This window comes from Astatotilapia calliptera, chromosome 7 (assembly GCF_964374335.1).
Source record: "Astatotilapia calliptera chromosome 7, fAstCal68.1, whole genome shotgun sequence".
Taxonomy (NCBI): Eukaryota; Metazoa; Chordata; class Actinopteri; order Cichliformes; family Cichlidae; genus Astatotilapia; species Astatotilapia calliptera.
The window spans coordinates 6,367,106-6,385,697 of NC_137428.1; the positions used below are offsets into that span (position 1 = coordinate 6,367,106).

The 18,592-nt window shown below is 39.8% G+C and overlaps 1 protein-coding gene across 5 annotated transcripts in view; it reads right to left on the reverse strand.

The window, feature by feature from the left end:
• kiaa1549la (KIAA1549-like a) overlaps nt 1-18,592 on the reverse strand; it is a 118,049-nt gene that overhangs the window by 79,157 nt on the left and 20,300 nt on the right. The window lies entirely within an intron of this gene.

The following is an 18,592-nucleotide window of genomic DNA, read 5'->3' on the forward strand; positions in this document are numbered from 1 at the left end:
ATAAGAATGAGCGATAAGGAAGTATGATGTTATCACAACAAACACAATAACATATTTAACGCAACAACTTCACAAGTGAACAGAGCACAAAATGAACTCTTGTTTCGTAAACACAGAAAATTACACTGATAAGGAATTCATGCACCGCAAATATCTGCTGATAAATGAAGGCAAAAGCGAGCATGTTTGTGATGTTCGGCATTCTTTTTTTTTGCTTGACAGACAGCCTCTAGCTTCTAGTCTGAGTTACACTATGTGATCAGTCACCCACAATGTTTTACAGAAATGAAATCGAGTCCCACCTGCGTGTCACAGTGGTGCCCTGCAGTTTCACGGCTTGGCGTAAGAGGCAACATTAGACATTATTTTTGTTGGCAGGATGAAAATGCATATGAGGGCTTATCGTACTGTGCCAACAGTTTACAGATAAAAAGAACCTTGAATTATCTATAATACAATTATGATCACTGGGGAATTACATGCACTAGTTGGCTGCATGAACAGACCCCTCAACAGAGAAAATAATATGGCTGCTTTGTTTGAAGTTATTTACTATTTATTAGTTCTGATTGAAAATCAGACTAATCGGATGACATGTGGATTAAATTTAGACCTCCAGCGGTTTGGCTGGTGTTTGATGTGAGAGGCCTGTGGGCTTGTCTCCCTGCTGTGTGGCCTATATTAAAATACCTAACCCACCATATAGGAAGCCATTACAAACTTGATATTATTAGACATTACTGATGTGAAATATGCAGTAGCATTGGTATATCTCTGCCAAGTGATATTTAAAGCCAGAGCTGGATGGATGATTTTGTACTTCTGGACATCAAATATGATTTGAAAGAGATCTGCAATGTGACTAAAAGAAAAAAAGAGGGTGTTTAAAGGAGATTAATGTGTAAATTGTGGTAGGATGCTGACAAATTTAGTGTGTGTGTGTGTGTGTGTGTGTGTGTGTGTGTGTGTGTGTGTGTGTGTGTGTGTGTGTGTGTGTGTGTGTGTGTGTGTGTGTGTTTTAAAGAATGGTTTACAAAGATATATATTTTTTGGTGTTTTGATGTTGTCATTTATCGGTTTCTTTATTGTTTTTTTGAGGGTCGGGTACTTTACAGAAAAGAATATAGGTGCTCTTGCCGCCTCAGCCTGTATGTACTACACTAAGAAATAGAAAAACTGAATTATGCTATATTTTCACACAGTGTTTTTACAAAAAAAAATGTAGATAAAATAAAAAAAATATTAAAAAGGATAAGCCTGGAAAAATGCTATATAAAGGAAGAAAGGCTGGAGATAGCCTCAGCCCCATAAAACACAGGAAGACTCGACTGGTTTTACAACTGTGTATTTTGCTAAGTTAATGTGCTGCTTTAATAATTTTGAGGTGTGTCAGACAATATCAGTCATATTTGTTCAGCAGAAACCTCGAAATAAAGAAAAATGTTTGTAGCAGGGGGAAAAAAACAAATAGGAATCTATATTTTTTGTCCTCTTAAAAACACATACTGTCTTACTTTCTGCACACTGAAGGCAAGGCAAGGCAAGGCAAGTTTATTTGTATAGCACAATTCAACAACAAGGTGATTCACTGAGGACCAAATTTAAAGCTATTTTGCAGAACTGATTAGTTTTGCACACTTTGATTTTTTGCTCATAACCTGGTCTGGCGCCTGCTGGGTCTGCAGCTTAAATTACCTCTGCAATGTTTTCTAGTAAGAACTGAACCACCATCATTACTAATATGAAGTTGCAAATCCTGTTGCATGGACACGCTTCTGGTTTCAGAGCACAGCTGAATGGGGAGAATGTGGAGGTCACTGCATCTTTCTATCCCTGCATTGGCCTCTATTTCCATATTCTCTTGGCATATTTGGTAATCCGTGCCCGCTTTTGACTGATCCAATCATATCTAAAGGATTTCATGTGGAAATATGCTGCATTACTGAAGATAAAGGCGCTTTAAGTTCCGTTTCACTGTGGGGTTTAGCACATATTTGATTGGACAAATTGTTCTTCTGCGGTGAAGAGGATCAACAATACAACAACACACAACAGACGGACTACACCACATCAACTCGTATCAAATTGGATTTCTGGGTTCAAAGGTTCAAAGTGCTTTGGAGATACAGTTAAAATGTTACACAAACTCAAATGTGCTAAAATCATAGCAACACATAATCCATAGCACAGTCACCCATAACCATTGATTGCATTTATCACATTATGCAATATCACAGTTTTGATGTAGTCTTAGCCTTGGAAAATTAGCGCAGGTTTAAAGATATTTGGGGGGCTCTCTATATGCTGGTGCATACATGCACGCAGGATCTCTTTCATGTAGACATTCCCGTGTGCTCGAACAAGGTGTCCTGTGGAATTTGTACCATATGCAAATCAACAACATTTGACACCCTAAAGTGAGAATCAATCACCTCGTCACATCCTCAAAAACTACTAAAAGTCCTCTCTCCAGCATGTCCTGGGTCTGTCCCGGGACCTCCTCCCGGTGGGACATGCCCGGAACAACTCTTCCTGGAGGCGCCCAGGAGGAATCCTTGTCAGATGCCCGAACCACCTGAACTGGCTCCTTTGGATGTGGAGGAGCAGCGGCTCTACTCTGAGCCCCTCCAAGATGGCTGAACTTCTCACCCTGTCTCACCACAACGGACCGGTACAGTGTCTCCATCACTGCAGCCGTCTGTCAATCTCCCGTTCCCTCCTGTCACTCGCGAAGAAGATCCCAAGATACTCCATTTGGGGCAGGAACTTGTCCCTGACCCGGAGTGGGCACTTCACTCTTTTCCGACTACCAAAAGTCATTAAAGATAACGTTGCAAGAAAGGGTGACTAGATGTCCTGATTTTGCTACACAGTAAGTGTTTTTATCAAACACATTACAAAAAGGATGTAAGCATCAGGATGACAAGAGCCAAAAAAGGTCAAAAGTGAAAGAGGTGTCAGAAGGAATGCAGGAAGAAAGTCAAAGTGCAGTTTTGCAGTTTTACTTAAGGTAACGACATGCTGTTGTTGGTCAGTGTAAATACAAGTGTAAAACAGCTCATGGCGAGTCATTACTGCACGGTATTCAAGAAATGTCAGAAACTTGGCAGAAAAGTATTCTTAATGTTGCTTTGTAGATCGTTAGAAGATGCCAGGTGACTAACAGGAAGCAAAATAATCCAGGGCACTCAGTTGGGAAATCTAATTGCTTGATTCATATTGTAGCTGCCTGGCAGACTGCCTCTGTGTTGCTTTGCTTCTCATCAGGAATTTGGCATTGTCTTGCAATATTTAGGCTGTCTGCCTGCTACCTACACCTACTGCTTCCCTCCATGGGAATTGTTATTAGCCTGTTAGAATGAATGGATTGTTCACAGAAGGAGCCTCAATCTCAAAGAAACTGGTACTTTTATTTTTAACTTGCGTTTAATAATAAATTCACACTCATACCTGAAGAAAGACATCCACACATTTATTTTCCCGAGGCTCGGCTATCGCAGCTACCTCCTCTCTGGCATAAATGAAAAATGTCTTTCTCAGCTCAAATAGTTCAGATTTCACAGCTCAGATTCTCACTTTTGCACAGCATGTGTCGATCCCCAGACTACAAGCAGAAGTTTTGACCCTTTATTAGCCCGCCTCAGATGCTCGGGTGAGTCCCTTCTGGCTATGCCAAAGTCCAAACTAAAAGCTAACGATGCTTTTTGTAAGGCTTGACTTTGGAACAACTTGCCTGGAGAGATACAACTCTAAGGATCAGTAAGTTTCTTTAAATCACTTCTTAGAAGACATTTTTATAGTCTTGCTATACACAGACATGTATTTAAGTGTTTTTATCTGTATCCACAGTAAAGATATTATTATAATTATACCAATTATTCTTAGTATTACCAGCAAAAATGCACAAGGGGGTTTTACCAGGCCTTCAGTACTTGTTTGCTTTTACTCATGTATGAAAACACAGACATTAATCACATTATTCCTTTCCTTTAACTACAGCATTGTGTACAGTGAGATGGCAAAATTAATTAAAAATAAACACACATTTATTGTTCTTTTTTACAATATTCTAAAAATTACAGGCTCATTACTTTTTGATGAACATTGACACGTAATGTCAACAATGTACACGTAATACAGATGTAATGTCTTGGCTTTCAGATCAGCTACTACACGTAGTAATTTGTCCGAATTTTAGTTTTATAAAAAGAATTTCTAAAGCTTATGTAGCAAATTTCATCGAGATTCCATCCATTCTCTGACGCTTATACTTTTCAGGGTTGCGAGGGGGCTGGAACCTAACCCTAAGTCTTAGGGTGAGAGGCAGGGTACACCCTGGACAGGTTGCCAGTCTTAGGCAGGCAACCAGTCGCACTCACATTCTTATGGACAATTTAGAGTTTCCAATTAACCTATCCCCACTAACTGCATGTCTTCGGACTGTGGGAGGAAGCCAGAGTACCTGGAGTGAGTCCATACAAACAGGGGGAGAACATGCAAACTCCACACAGAAAGACCACAGCCTGATGCTGGAACTGAACTCAGGGCCTTCTTGCTGTGAGACAATAGTGCTAACCACCATTATTACGTGTCTGTGAGTTGCACCTATACAGCCTGCTCACTGATCCTGCTCACCTTAGCTGATAATGTAGCACTCCACAATCTCATCTATGCTGGTGTGAAAAAAAACAACAACAACAAAGCAGTGACCAAAATATTAAAGACAAGATCTGAAAAACAAGTGTCCACAACCATCGCAGCTATACCCATGCAATCTGTGATCTAAAGCAGTGGTTCCCAAACATTTTTTGCTAGGCCCCCTTTGTTTTACAAGAAAAATGGGGCCAGAATTGACCCGATAAAGACCCAGCAATCTGGAGAGGATTGGATTGTGAAGCAAGGCACACATTTTAGACTTTTAACTGTTTTTTTGTAAGTTCCACAGTTCCTTCACAGCCATTCATACGACACAAGTTAAAGAGATGTACATAAGCCATTAAATGACAGAACATTCCTGTTTTTTTCACTTACATCGACTATTCAAATGTATGATTTTTACAGTGGGTTAAAAAAAATTAAAATGAATATCAAATAAATAAAACAAATGAATAAATCATGAATAAACAACAAATTAACAACAATTTTTCACTTAAAACTATGGGCCAGTCAGCACAACAAGCTAAACAAACTTTTACTGTAAATTTCCATATTTATTTCTTACAGTTTAAGCCCAAAGCACTTATTTTTTTACATTAAAAATATATTTTCTATATTAAAATATCTGACCTAAAGCCAAACTAGTTGTTTCACCAAACTGAGCAAGTGTATGTGTGAAAAATTCAGCTTGTCATTTCTTAAAGTTCATTTTGAAGTCTCACTGTAAAACTCATTCTCTGGAAATTGATTTTGCTGTCTGCTCGAGTGACATCACTTCACTGCAACACTTAAGTGCACGCACAGCAATGTTAGAGTCTGATGGCCCGCAGTTTTTCATTCTCAGCGACACATTGAATTTTAAGGAACTAATTGCATCACTGTGAGAAAGAACAAACTTTATTCAATTATGTCAGCCTAGAGGGATGTAAGATATATCGCCATCAGTAAAACATTAGAGCACATTTTTTTACCCTTCAGCTTGTATTATGTTGTGTATTAACACATCTGCTCGATCATGAGAAATGATGCGCACCACTAAACTAAACTAAGAACCAAAGTAGCTGTAAGCAACCTAAATGTCTGTAAACACAAGCGCTCAGTCTCACACATCTTTAGAGTCAGGGAGAGGTTGGGTGAGGAAGGCAATAAGTATGCACTCATGCAATAATTAAGAAACAACCACACTTGGAAGGCAGCATGGCGCCTCATCTGTGCTGCTCTGTCGCAGAGTCCCTTGTGACTGGCTTACGCAGTCATGTGATTAGCTCTGGGGCTCTCAGTAGGTCAGTCAGTCTGGCATAAACAGAACTTGGGAGACATCCTGGGCTGCTGCATTGTGCATGTGCACACACAGGCTTTAACTCAAGTGTACACACACACACACACACACACACACACCAGGAGACATGTTATTCTGAGACACACAGGAAGAGTCAAGCACTCACAAGCACTAAAATTTTCAGTGGCAAAAGTAGAGGCACTATTCATACACCAATATAGCCAGAGACATACATAAAACATCACTCTTTCTTCCTTCCTGTTCACAACACAAACCAACTGTGCTCATAGACAACCATGGCACCGACAAGCTTAAAGCAGGCTTCAATCAGTGTGATAACTCGAAAATACTTTTTTTCGGTATTTGGATTACATTAAAATCTTTCAGACTACAGGAATAAAAATGCACGTGACAAAGATCACGAAGCACATCAACATGCTAATGAGAACTACCATGAAAACATGAAAGTCAGGAAGGTTGGCTTGAGCGTATTTCAAAGTAACATCAGTCTCCAGCAGAGAGAGGAGATGAGGTTGTATGCAGAAACAGATTCTGCATACATTCCTAAACAGTTGGCAGCACCAACAGCTAAAGCTAACGCTGTAGCTGTGTGTGACAAGGACCCATCTGGCCCCAGTTTTTGCTTTGTTTTTTTCAGCTGCTATGCTGTAACCATCATGTCTGATGACCACCTGAAATACTTCCCCAAGATAGACTGACAGCATGTCACAGATGAGACAGAAAAGCAAAATATTTGAGAGTTTTTTTGTTTTTTTTTCTCATTCTGGGTTTAAGTTCTGGTTTATTATAGCATGCTCCGCTGCAGATGTTGCATTTATCTTATCATTAACCTCCTAAGACCCGAACTCTTTCATGGCATGCATTTTTATCTTCTCTTTGCTATTTGGGCTGATTGGGACCTGATGAATGTAAAACCAAAGACTTATCTTTTCACCTGATTTTGCTCTACAAGGGCCTGATATCCACACACACGAGGACATTCATTTTAAATTTCGATAGAAAATTGGCAGTATAATCTCCTCATAAGTGGATATCAATTCAGTATGGTCTAGACAACCCAAATTATGATGTCCACATGTATTTGGATGCCAGGTCCTAGGAGGTTAAGGGGAAATGAACTGTCTGTCTCTGTCTTCATGTTTCTGTAATTTGTGGTCTTTTTATTTTTATTTTGAATGTTAGTTTTCCTCTTACCCACTGCCTGATTAGAGCCACTTATTTTTAATTAGCTGTCTGTGCATTTACAGACCTCCCTTTTCGGTTTTGTCAGTAATAAAACCCCAAGTTTTCACTAATTGCTACATTAGTTTGAGCATAAAGGCTGTTACAAACCAAACACACTGCGATTTTGCAGCAAATTCAACCATCAACAGATGCTCTGTGAAAAAAAGTTGACTGCAAGCAATGACGAGCTGGTCCTGATGTTTCTAAACAAGACAATTAAGAAACTTCTCGGTCCATCCAGTTCCCACGAAAAGGCAACAGCAGTGAAAGTTTCCATGTTTGATCCAGGAGCTGAAACTGCGTTATGGCCGCTTTCGTCCATATTTCAGGATGTCAGTGGCAGAGTTTGGACCTGTTACAGCTGCCGTCATGGGCTGGGGTTCTGAAATGTAAATTTGAGTGTGCAGGTGCGCCTACAGGAGAGGTGGATCCCGAAGATGGTGTGCTCGGATTGGATGATGACCTGGAGGCGGAGTATATGACAGCACGGTTGACGACGGCAATCCATCCATCCTCGTTTTTACCCCAACCAGCTGGGGCTGCAACATGCCCTGTGTTGTTTTGTGAATCCAGGAGGAAGTAGGGGTGGATCGCCTTTTCAATTGGTCACAGTTTTCTCATGTTGTGTTAGTCAGGGAGGTAAGTGATTGTTGTTTGGTTATGTTTCTTTTGGAGCAGTCGCTCCTCTGAGTTAGTTTCCTTTTGTTTGTTATTTTGGTGTGGGTCCGCCCTGAAGCCTGAGCATCTCCTGTGAATTCCATTTTGTTCCGTTCCTGTACATAAACCACTTCCTATTTTTAACTTATGGTGTGATGTGCTGCTTGGGGTCGAACGGGGGGTGGATCATCCCTCTTGTTGCGGGTGTCGGGTCACCCCTAGATGGTCCGTAACAGACTACATCTGAGAATGCAGAGAAATCCTTTCAGAGAGCCGGAAGAGTATCTGTGTGCCTAAAGTAAGACAGGATTATTTCACTATTTCCATCTCACTGTGCACACAGTACCGGTGTGCGTTTTGAGCAACAAGCCTAGTCTTTGCTAAATGCAGTGATCTGATTGGTTAGATTTGGTTATTCTGAATTCAAAAAAATCGAGATTGGGTTGAAAGAATAAATTATATAAAAGAAATTATAAAAGAAAAAAAAAAAAAGACTTGTTTGCCAAACTGGCCTCTTGGTACTCCCACAGCTGCTGGTTCTCAGCAGGACATTAAACATGCACGATTCAGTCAAGTCGGGCTGCAAAATTCACTAAATACCTGCAGAAAACTGAGCATTTACTCTGTCTGATACAGCAGCTGAAAAGTTTTTCCTGCACTTAAAGTTATCTGAGCTCACTGACTTGTTCTGGAGCATTTCATTTGCATGTGACGGTGCTTGAGATTGTGATTTTTTTAACAAAGCGAGACCCTCTGGGACTGTGTGCCAACCCCAACCAAGAGGGCTAAAGCTTATTTTCACCAGGTGACAAAAGTAGAGATCAATAGGCTTTTAGCATTGTACATTTCTACAGGTATTTGTTCCTACAGCAGAATCATTGTCACCACAGTGAAGCGCTCAATCACTTTCAAAAGCTGACTTTGCTGTCGGCTTTGTCGTACTGCTTAAATAGGCTACTGAAGAAAGGAGAAAGGAACTTTCAGGATTTGTACAAATTATTGTAATTTATTTGTGCTCTATATAATTAGCTTAGCTGTATATAAAACAAAACGTGACGTAAAAGATGAGGTAAGATCAACTGAAGAAATAGCAGCTGATTCAAGACGGACACTGAATTACAACTTTCTTCCTTCACTGACTCCTTTATGCTGAAGCTGACCTAAATAGTGTATGGAATATGACACAGTCCCAATCTCCACACCCGCAGACTTTGAAGCACCTTCCCGCTAAGTCCCACTGTCAAATCCTCAAGTGCATGTGGACTCCATCGCACACATTTTGAGCCCCTTATGCACAGTTAACATAAGTCTGCCAACATTCTGCAGACATTGATGGAATTACCCAGTGTGCAGTGTTGTGACATTTAATGTGGAAATGTTTTTTAACACATAAAGAGGTTCATACAGACATTTAAGCCACCGACATCATTAAATTATACCGCAAACTACCCAGCGCTACCCTTCACATGTGGTCACATCCAGTTTTAAAGAAAACCAAAACAGTGACGATCATAATGTCAGACTTAAAGCTTCAAATCAGCCGACGCTAATGTCTCAGAGCAAAGTTAGTGGCGAGCTTGATGACATATTGTGTTTAGCAGTTGTTGGAAATCAAAACTGAGCTTAAAACAGACCGAATGTTGCACTCAAATTCTTCATGCATTACAATAAGTTCCTATTCTGTGTAAAGATTGAGTAGCATTCAATATTCTCAGGTTGGGTATATGTGGATAGCTTGTGTAGTATGAAGTCATTTCTACTGCCAAATATATTACTACGACCTTTATGTTTAGTCAGTGGAGAGTGGGCATAAAGCTAAATCCATCCTATTCTGGACACTTAAAGGTCTAGGCTTATTTATTGTAGTTGTTTTTGGTCAATATTTCATTATAAAGCTGAATTTTTCCATTTTCACATCTACAGACAAAACCCCCCACAAACTTTTACTTGTTGCTATTCATTGGTTTCTGGAGACAGGCATTACCACCATCTCAGGCATGCAGAGAGGCCCACAAATCACTGTCTACCAGTGTGATCGTCTTTGTTTATGGTAATCCTGGACACAGTGGGGGCCTTCACACTTGCATTGAGCATATTCGGATTTTGAAGAACCAAAAGAAAACATTGCATCCTATTCAAATGTGATTCTGACCATGAAGCAGGGAGATTATAGCACTGTGATTCTGGACACAAGCCCCGAGAAGGCCAGGGCAAATTTTAAAAAGCGGAACACATTTGACTTTATAAGCACCATATCAGAGTACACCTGATATTTTCAGCACAATTAAAGAATGGATTCAAGATCATTTTCTTATTTACCCATATTCAGTTTCAGGTGTGGATTTTAAGAGAATTTCTATGGAACAAGCCAATCCCACGCATACAAATACGCTATAACCCCCTTAAAAGATGAGACCTTGGTTATCTCACTGCATGTCAATCAGGGAATCATGGGGACGCTGTCATTCAGGTTTACTACTAACAAGAAGGTTGCTGGTGGAACCCAGGCTCCTTCAGTCTGCGTTTCCTTAGCAAGATAAAAAGACCCCAAATATGTCCCTACTGCAATGTTAATTTGTTATAGAATAATTCATAGAAGACGTAAATGTCTGTTTACTACCAAATAAGTCACATTTAAAAAAATTTTACATAATTTTTTATCAAGACTATTTAAAATAAAAACAAGAAATGAATTAACATAAAAATAAAACAGAATTTAATAATATAACTAAGAAAATAGTGCATTTTTGATTCATTGGTATGAATGCTGTTATTACAACCATGAAAAATCAGTGGTTTCATTTAATTTTTTTCCCCATTTTGCAACCGATTGCAAGTAGTAGAAGACCTGGGTTGTGATTTTAAAGCAACCATTTCATAGACAAAGTTTGCAAGTTCACTGCCCTTGGTTGCAATAATTTTGATGTTGCCATGGTTCCCAGCTACTAGACTTAAATTCAGAGGAAAAAATGCATCAGGGAAAGATAAATCAGATAAATTCTTTAGTTGTTAAGGTGTGGAAAAAGGAAGAGGTGGTGTTTGAAATCACTCATGCATGCAGCATAAGAGCAAATAGGTTCTTGTTTGTTTTGCAGGATTTTACAACCAAAAGATGGAAAACATGCCATCGGCCAATGGAGATAAGAATACTGCTGCTCACCGAAGATCAGCTCCTGCTTGTGTCAGGTTACCCATACTCGTTACTCACACTGGGAATAAACGCAGAATCCGCGCCACCACATGCACAAACGCACAGAAACAAGGCTGGTTGATCCGCCAAAGCTTCCCACTGTTATTATTCCAATATTTTTTCATCATAAGAGACAGGTTCATTTTAAATTTCATGTTCTCACAGTTAAAAAGCTCTCGTGTTTTACAGTACCGTACTGCGGCATCAAGGAAATGTTGCTCATATTGCCTTAGAAAATGGGAGCAGCAGAGGTCAATTGATTCTTTGTTATCCAGTGTGCTCTAAACCACTCCATAAATTCATATTTCTATTTGACATGTGGGAATGCTGCACTGCACTGTATGTATTAGAGACACAGAAAGAAAAAAAAAAGCTAAAAGGGATTCGGAAATTATTTTTTCGATATTTTCAGAAAAAACACTTTGGCACCAGAAATGATCAAACATGGTAAAATCCATCTTTACAATACAGTGTCCCACCGAGTCCAGTTGTGTAAGAATAAACCAGAAACATTGTCCTACACCGATTCTTTGCTTCGGTGCTGCACTTTAAACAATTAAGGATTATGGTTTTAGTAAGCTGAGCACCTTCCTGTCTTTGACAAGATGCATCCAATGAAATTCCCCCACAGAAACAAACACACACACACACACACACACACACACACACACACACACACACACACACACACACACACACACACACACACACACACACTCTTTGAACTCCAAAGCCATTAGCTTATGTGAAGTGACACACAAGGGGACAAAAAGTATTACATCATCTGCCTAAGTCCATTTACCCTTTCACAAACACACACAGAGCTACGCAAACAGTGACAGAAACAATAACACACCCAAAGCTGAACCACAGACAAGCGCACAGAAACCCTGATGTCACCGCACGACACACAAACAAGCTGTGACACACACCGCTGCAGACAAACTTGGAAAATAGGTCCACTGAGTCCCGACAGGGGTGCAGATAGAAGAGTCCGAACATACCCAAATTACACACACACACACACACACACACACACACACACACACACACACACACACACACACACACACACACACACACAGACGCCAGTTCAGATCCCATCTCTCGCTTCATTTCCCGCAGCCAACCTGCTGCTGAGGCCTCGCTGGCGTGACAGCAAGTCTGTGATGACGGATCACCGTGGAAACGTGCATATGAGTGCGCGTTTGTGTAGTGGGAGTGTGTATAAGATGGATAGATGTCTTCACCTTGTCGCAGAAACACTAAAGATACAAATTTTTCTTGCTTTTTGAAGAGATTAAATCAACCTCAACTCAAAAGGAAGGAGTTTTAATAAATCAAAAGTCTGTGCAAAAATTTATGGTCCCTTTTAAAACAAACAGGGAGCCAATAAAATGCCAGGACAGATATGAGGCGCACATTTGGATCTAGCCAACGATCTCACAGTAGAACTGTAAAGCATGTGAAGCCAATCTACTGCTGGGTAACAATAAATCTGTCAGGCAACAAGGCATTGCAGACAAATTTATCTCAGCAGGCCATGATTTAGATTTTTTTAATGGATTAAAGAAAATGCAACTTAACAACCAAAGTGTAAACAGCCATAATTAAAGCAGAAGGCTAGAGCTGCGTGAAAAGGTCTTAGAAATGTAACTTGGTTTAGAACACGGGGGAGAATTTTTAATGAGCACATTTTTTGACACCAGAATAAAATAACTGGTTTAAAAGCAGAGCACCAAAATAAGCATTAACTAAGAAGAAAAGAGAAGTCCAGTGCATCATGGGTCAGCCCCATGACGTCTGTGGATCCTCTGAAGGTGTATTTTTAGGCAGCAGGACAAATACCGTGGGGTCAGAGAAGCAACTGTAGACCATTTCAAAACATAATCTCACTTGATATCACAACTTTAGGCATAGATCTTGCTAACTAAGCTAGTCAATAGTGCAAGCGTTAGCTAATGGCAGCTAGTGTACCTTGTTGTGTATATATGTTCATATTGAGTTTTAAAAAAAAAAAAATGAAAGCGCTAAAATGCCAAACTATCATTGTGACTATGTCCATCTAATGTATATGGTTTTAACAAAAGATGATCTACAGTTTGCACAGATTCACCAAAATTAGATGCAGACAAGTGTTTTTAATGTTTTGCAGCAACATTCAGATTGTAGGCACTCAGATGAGCTCCACAGTCATCCGATCTCAATCCAATAGAGCAACTTTGGTATGTGGTGGAATAGAAAATTTGCATCATGGACGAGCAGTCGAAAAATCTACAACAACTGCGTGATGCCATCATGTCAATATGGACCAAAATCTCTGGCGAATGCTTCCACCGCCTCGATGAATCAATGCCATGAAAAATTAAGGCGGTTCTGAAGGTAAAAGAGGGCGAGTGTAATGTTGAGTTTAAAAAAAGTCACAATTTTATCAAATGTTTGTGGAGATCAAAATTGAGTTAAAACAAAACTAAATGTTAGACTTAAAGGAAGAAACAGCCTCGATTGAATGCTCCATAACCGCTGGATTAAGCTGCTTTTTGACAACAAGCATAATTTATCAGTTTATTATATGTGAAGCTTCTAACTAATGAAGCTTTTACCAGCCAGCACTTGAGAGGTTTTATGGAACCATTCCTGCCCAGCTGACAGAGCAAAGCAGTGCCTACTTTACTTAGATTTAAATCTGGTGCTAGGAATGGTCACTGGTGGGAAATCATCTCCACCCACACAAAGTGCCAGCTCTAGTGCTTCTACTGAACCGCAGTGGGAAGTGATCTAGATGAGACAAAAGCAGACTCCACTGGTATTTATTATTGAACAAAAAATATAAATAGATTCTGCTTTATGCAGCCACAGGCAGAACATCCAAACGTTACACAGAAACACCCCAGGCAGGTTTGAACCTGCAACCTTCATGTCGTCAAGCAACAGTGCTCAACTGTCACTGTTATTTATGGCCTCTCACTTTTCGTGAAGTTATCATTGGCTGTATTTATGAATTTTGCACAAAGTACATCAGCTGTGCTTTTTAAAAATCTTCAAGTCGAACTGAAAAATTGCAGCTGCACATCTCCAAGCTACGACTGACAGTATCTGATGAATCCAGGAGAACAGCAGGGCATGAGTCCCAGTAGTACACTCGGGTCATTGGCCACCCCAAAATACCTCTTAGAGGCTTTTAGTGCTCTGCACCCACACACACTCACTGCAATTATTTTTATTTTTAGATTTAAATTTTAAACCCTGGTGAAGGTAAAATGGAGAGCCACAGACTGATAGATTAGGTAGCGTCTGTTTTTTGGAGCAGAGAACTGTCACTAGGGAAATATACAATCTACTTTTATTGAATCAGAACGACAATATAAAAGCCACACAGCAATAAAAGAGTCTGAGAGTTTGATTTTGCCTGATAAATACAGAGACTCAAACAATGGAACTTGAAATTTGACTGAAAACTTGTTTTGTGACGGTGTGGTGTTAATTGGAAATTCATGTACATAACTGGGGATGTTGTTCTGGGATATATTTGGAAAAACTGAGGTATTTAAAATGGAATATCGAAATCATGTCACTTTTACATATATCACAATAATAATAACATTATGTTATATTGATATTACTGAGATTTTGTATCAGTTTACAGAAGATGTTTCCTAATTAATAAGACAATAAATCGCTACAAAAGCTGGAAGTGAATTGTAAGAGATCATAACAACATGGCTCCACTTAGATTACATACTCAAATATCCACACTGCAGTGTGTGCTTCTGTGTGAACGACACAAAAACAGTGCATCACATAAAACTTACAAACAACATATTACTGTAAGCTCATCTCACTTTTACACAACTTTGCTTTCATTTTTGTTCCAGTTTCTGGCTAAAAATCTCATCAGGTTGTGTTTTCACACAGCTGTCAAGCCTTCGACAACTAAACACAAAAAGTCAAATTGTTAAAGACAACCATTTCCTCTGAGGAATGTCAGAAACAGGACAGGCCTCTTTGTAGTGTGACACGCACACACTCAATGAGGGAGCTCTAATTCGCTTATAAATTCCTATTAGCTGAAGTATACTCAAAACAGAACACATGACGCACTCCTGTCGCCACACAAGTGCACACTCGTACATACTCACGCGCGCACTTACACAAACATGTAATCATAGTGGATTGTTGTGGTACTTTGATGCTTTTTGAACATTGTGTGCCAGTGTGTGAGTCTGTACACAGTGTGGGTGTTTGTGTGTAAAGCTGTATTGATTTTTTACTGTTTAAAAAAAAAAAAAGAAAAAAAAAAAAGAAAGAAAGAAAGAAATGAAAACAAGCCAAAGCTGCTGCAAGATGTACCATGTGACTTTGAGCAAGCCAATGAGTGAGCTGAGTGCTTTCGATTGGCCTGGAGCACCTGATGTGCGTTTGCCCTTATTGTGTCCCCTGTGGTGGCACACTATTATCCGTGTGAGTGCATAAAACACATATGGTGTGAGCAAAGAGTGCCATTTCATTACCGGGTGTGGAAATAAGACATTAATCTGATTAAGTGTCCTCATCATTATCTTTAACCTAACTCCTATCAGTCAGTGCTTCCACCCAGCGATGACGAGACGATGACGGCGTTGATGAAATTAAAATCTTGTGCCGTTTAAGGAACTGCAGAAAGAGAATAATTGTGCGCCAATTAGTCATCATTTGTTATGTAACGGTCTGAACCATATTACACAGACACCCAGAGCAGAGTTCAACATCATCGCTAACAGTTTGCCAGTTAAAAAGACCGAACAGACTTCTGAAGTCCCTAAAAAGTGATTAGAGCACTAGTCTGAGTGACGGCACTTTACTTTAATCCTAAAGTGCAAAACACACAAACCAAAGATATGGTGCTGCACTGGTTTCTCCTTCAATCACAAGTATCTCAGTGCTCACAGCGAGGTGCTGGTTTCATAATGCCTGCTGCTAACTAACCTCTGATCTTCATAAAGCCATCCGAACCAGCGGGAGCACTGGTTTTTAAATATTCCTTGCTCACGAACCCGGAATCTAAACTAGGTTGTTGAGACCTTACAGCTCGCTAACACCTAAACTAGGTCTTGAACAGCATGTCTGATTATGCACAGTTATGAATATTTTATGTAGATTTTTTTTCTTGAGGCTGGTAAACAGAGTGTGTGTGCTGGGGTCAGAGCCATGCGGTTTGACTTTGATTTACCCAGGGGGAACAATTACCTTTGCCATCGAAAGCAATTGTTCCATTTACACAGCAATCTAAGTTCGGTTCACCAGGCACACATAATGAAGAAAAGGAGCTGCCGTGTGGAAATTGATTCCCCTAATTGCAGCCAATTGTTGAAATTAAGTTGCTTTTGATGCATGCGGAGGAATGTCTTGTATTTTTTTTTAAATCCTTTATCTAATGTCCAAACAGTTTTGATCCCTGTGTTGAAGGCACTTAAATTTAGCTATTTACATAAGAGATAACAGACCAGAGGCTCAGGTCAACTTCAGGATACGGTTTATGTGCACCTTCGCATTCTCATCATATACGACCAAAGAGAATATTTCAAACATTGCTATGGAAACAGAAAAAAAAATGTAATCCTATAAATATGAGATTATGTAACAAGAAACTTAAGGTACATTCAGGCTAAGCCCACCACGCTGAATATCATATACGCTGCTTTTTAATGTTGTTTAAAAAAAAAAAAGTGTTCATTCAAAGAAGATTCCAAATATCATTGATATGCCAAAAGAAATGGATTTAAAGGGAACCTATATTTTGTGTTATGATAGGGGAAATGGCTTTTTTATCAAGTTTAGATCATTTCATACTATATTTGCAAGATAATGTCTGTTGCTGGTGTATTGCAGGAGTCTGCAGTGGATGTATTTGATCTTTAATCTCCAGATAAAAACGCAGTACAAAGTGGAGGGAAATTTTCATTCTTGGCTGCTCCTCACTGAGCCTGTTTCTGCCAGAGGTTTATTCCTGTTAAAAGGGAGTTTTTCGTTCCCACTGTCACCAAGTGCTTCCTCAAATGGGCTCATTTGGTTGTTGGGATTTTCCCTGTATTATTGTAGGGTCTTTACATTACAGTATTAACTGTCTTTAGGCAACTATGCGTTTACATTTTCATAATTTGTACATGCACATGGTCTGATGGCAGTTACAAATTTACATGAACAGTTTTGGGGATGTTGCCTTGAGGTAGGGCTGTGCGATATGACCAAAATCTCTTTTCCCAATATAAGACATTTATCGTCCTGACAACGATATATATCACAAAAATTTTACATTTTCTGTGAATCTCAGGCAACTCGACTTGCGTGAAATGTTTTCAGCTGGGTGTCATGTACCTGGAGTCGAGTGTTGCATAAGTTGAAACGGCTGCAATTTTCTCTGTAAGTATTTATTACACGGAAAAGCCTGTTCCAAGCTTTATTCTTTTAGCTCCTGACAGCTCTTTTTTGGCTTGTCGTCCGTAACGTGCATACTACGTGATTCATTTTATTTTGAAAAAATTCCCAACAGGATCTTCAGCTTTATTGTGAAAGGTTTATGTGGAACGACGGAGCCACACGATGGTTTTAACATCTTGTTGCTAATGACAACGCATACAAACTGTCGCTTGTCCATCAGTAGTGTGGTTATATTAACCTCCTAAGACCCGAACTCCTCCACGGCATACATTTTTAACTTCTCTTTGATATTTGGGCATATTGGGGCCCGACGAATGTAAAAACAAAGAATTACCTGATTTTTTTTTTTTTTTTAACTTACAGTGGGGCAAAAAAGTATTTAGTCAGCCACCGATTGTGCAAGTTCCCCCACCTAAAATGATGACAGAGGTCAGTAATTTGCACCAGAGGTACACTTCAACTGTGAGAGACAGAATGTGAAAAAAAAATCCATGAATCCACATGGTAGGATTTGTAAAGAATTTATTGGTAAATCAGGGTGGAAAATAAGTATTTGGTCAATAACAAAAATACAACTCAATACTTTGTAACATAACCTTTGTTGGCAATAACAGAGGTCAAACGTTTACTATAGGTCTTTACCAGGTTTGCACACACAGTAGCTGGTATTTTGGCCCATTCCTCCATGCAGATCTTCTCGAGAGCAGTGATGTTTTGGGGCTGTCGCCGAGCAACACGGACTTTCAACTCCCGCCACAGATTTTCTATGGGGTTGAGGTCTGGAGACTGGCTAGGCCACTCCAGGACTTTCAAATGCTTCTTACGGAGCCACTCCTTTGTTGCCCGGGCGGTGTGTTTTGGATCATTGTCATGTTGGAAGACCCAGCCTCGTTTCATCTTCAAAGTTCTCACTGATGGAAGGAGGTTTTGGCTCAAAATCTCACGATACATGGCCCCATTCATTCTGTCCTTAACACGGATCAGTCGTCCTGTCCCCTCGGCAGAAAAACAGCCCCATAGCATGATGTTTCCACCCCCATGCTTCACAGTAGGTATGGTGTTCTTGGGATGCAACTCAGTATTCTTCTTCCTCCAAACACGACGAGTTGAGTTTATACCAAAAAGTTCTACTTTGGTTTCATCTGACC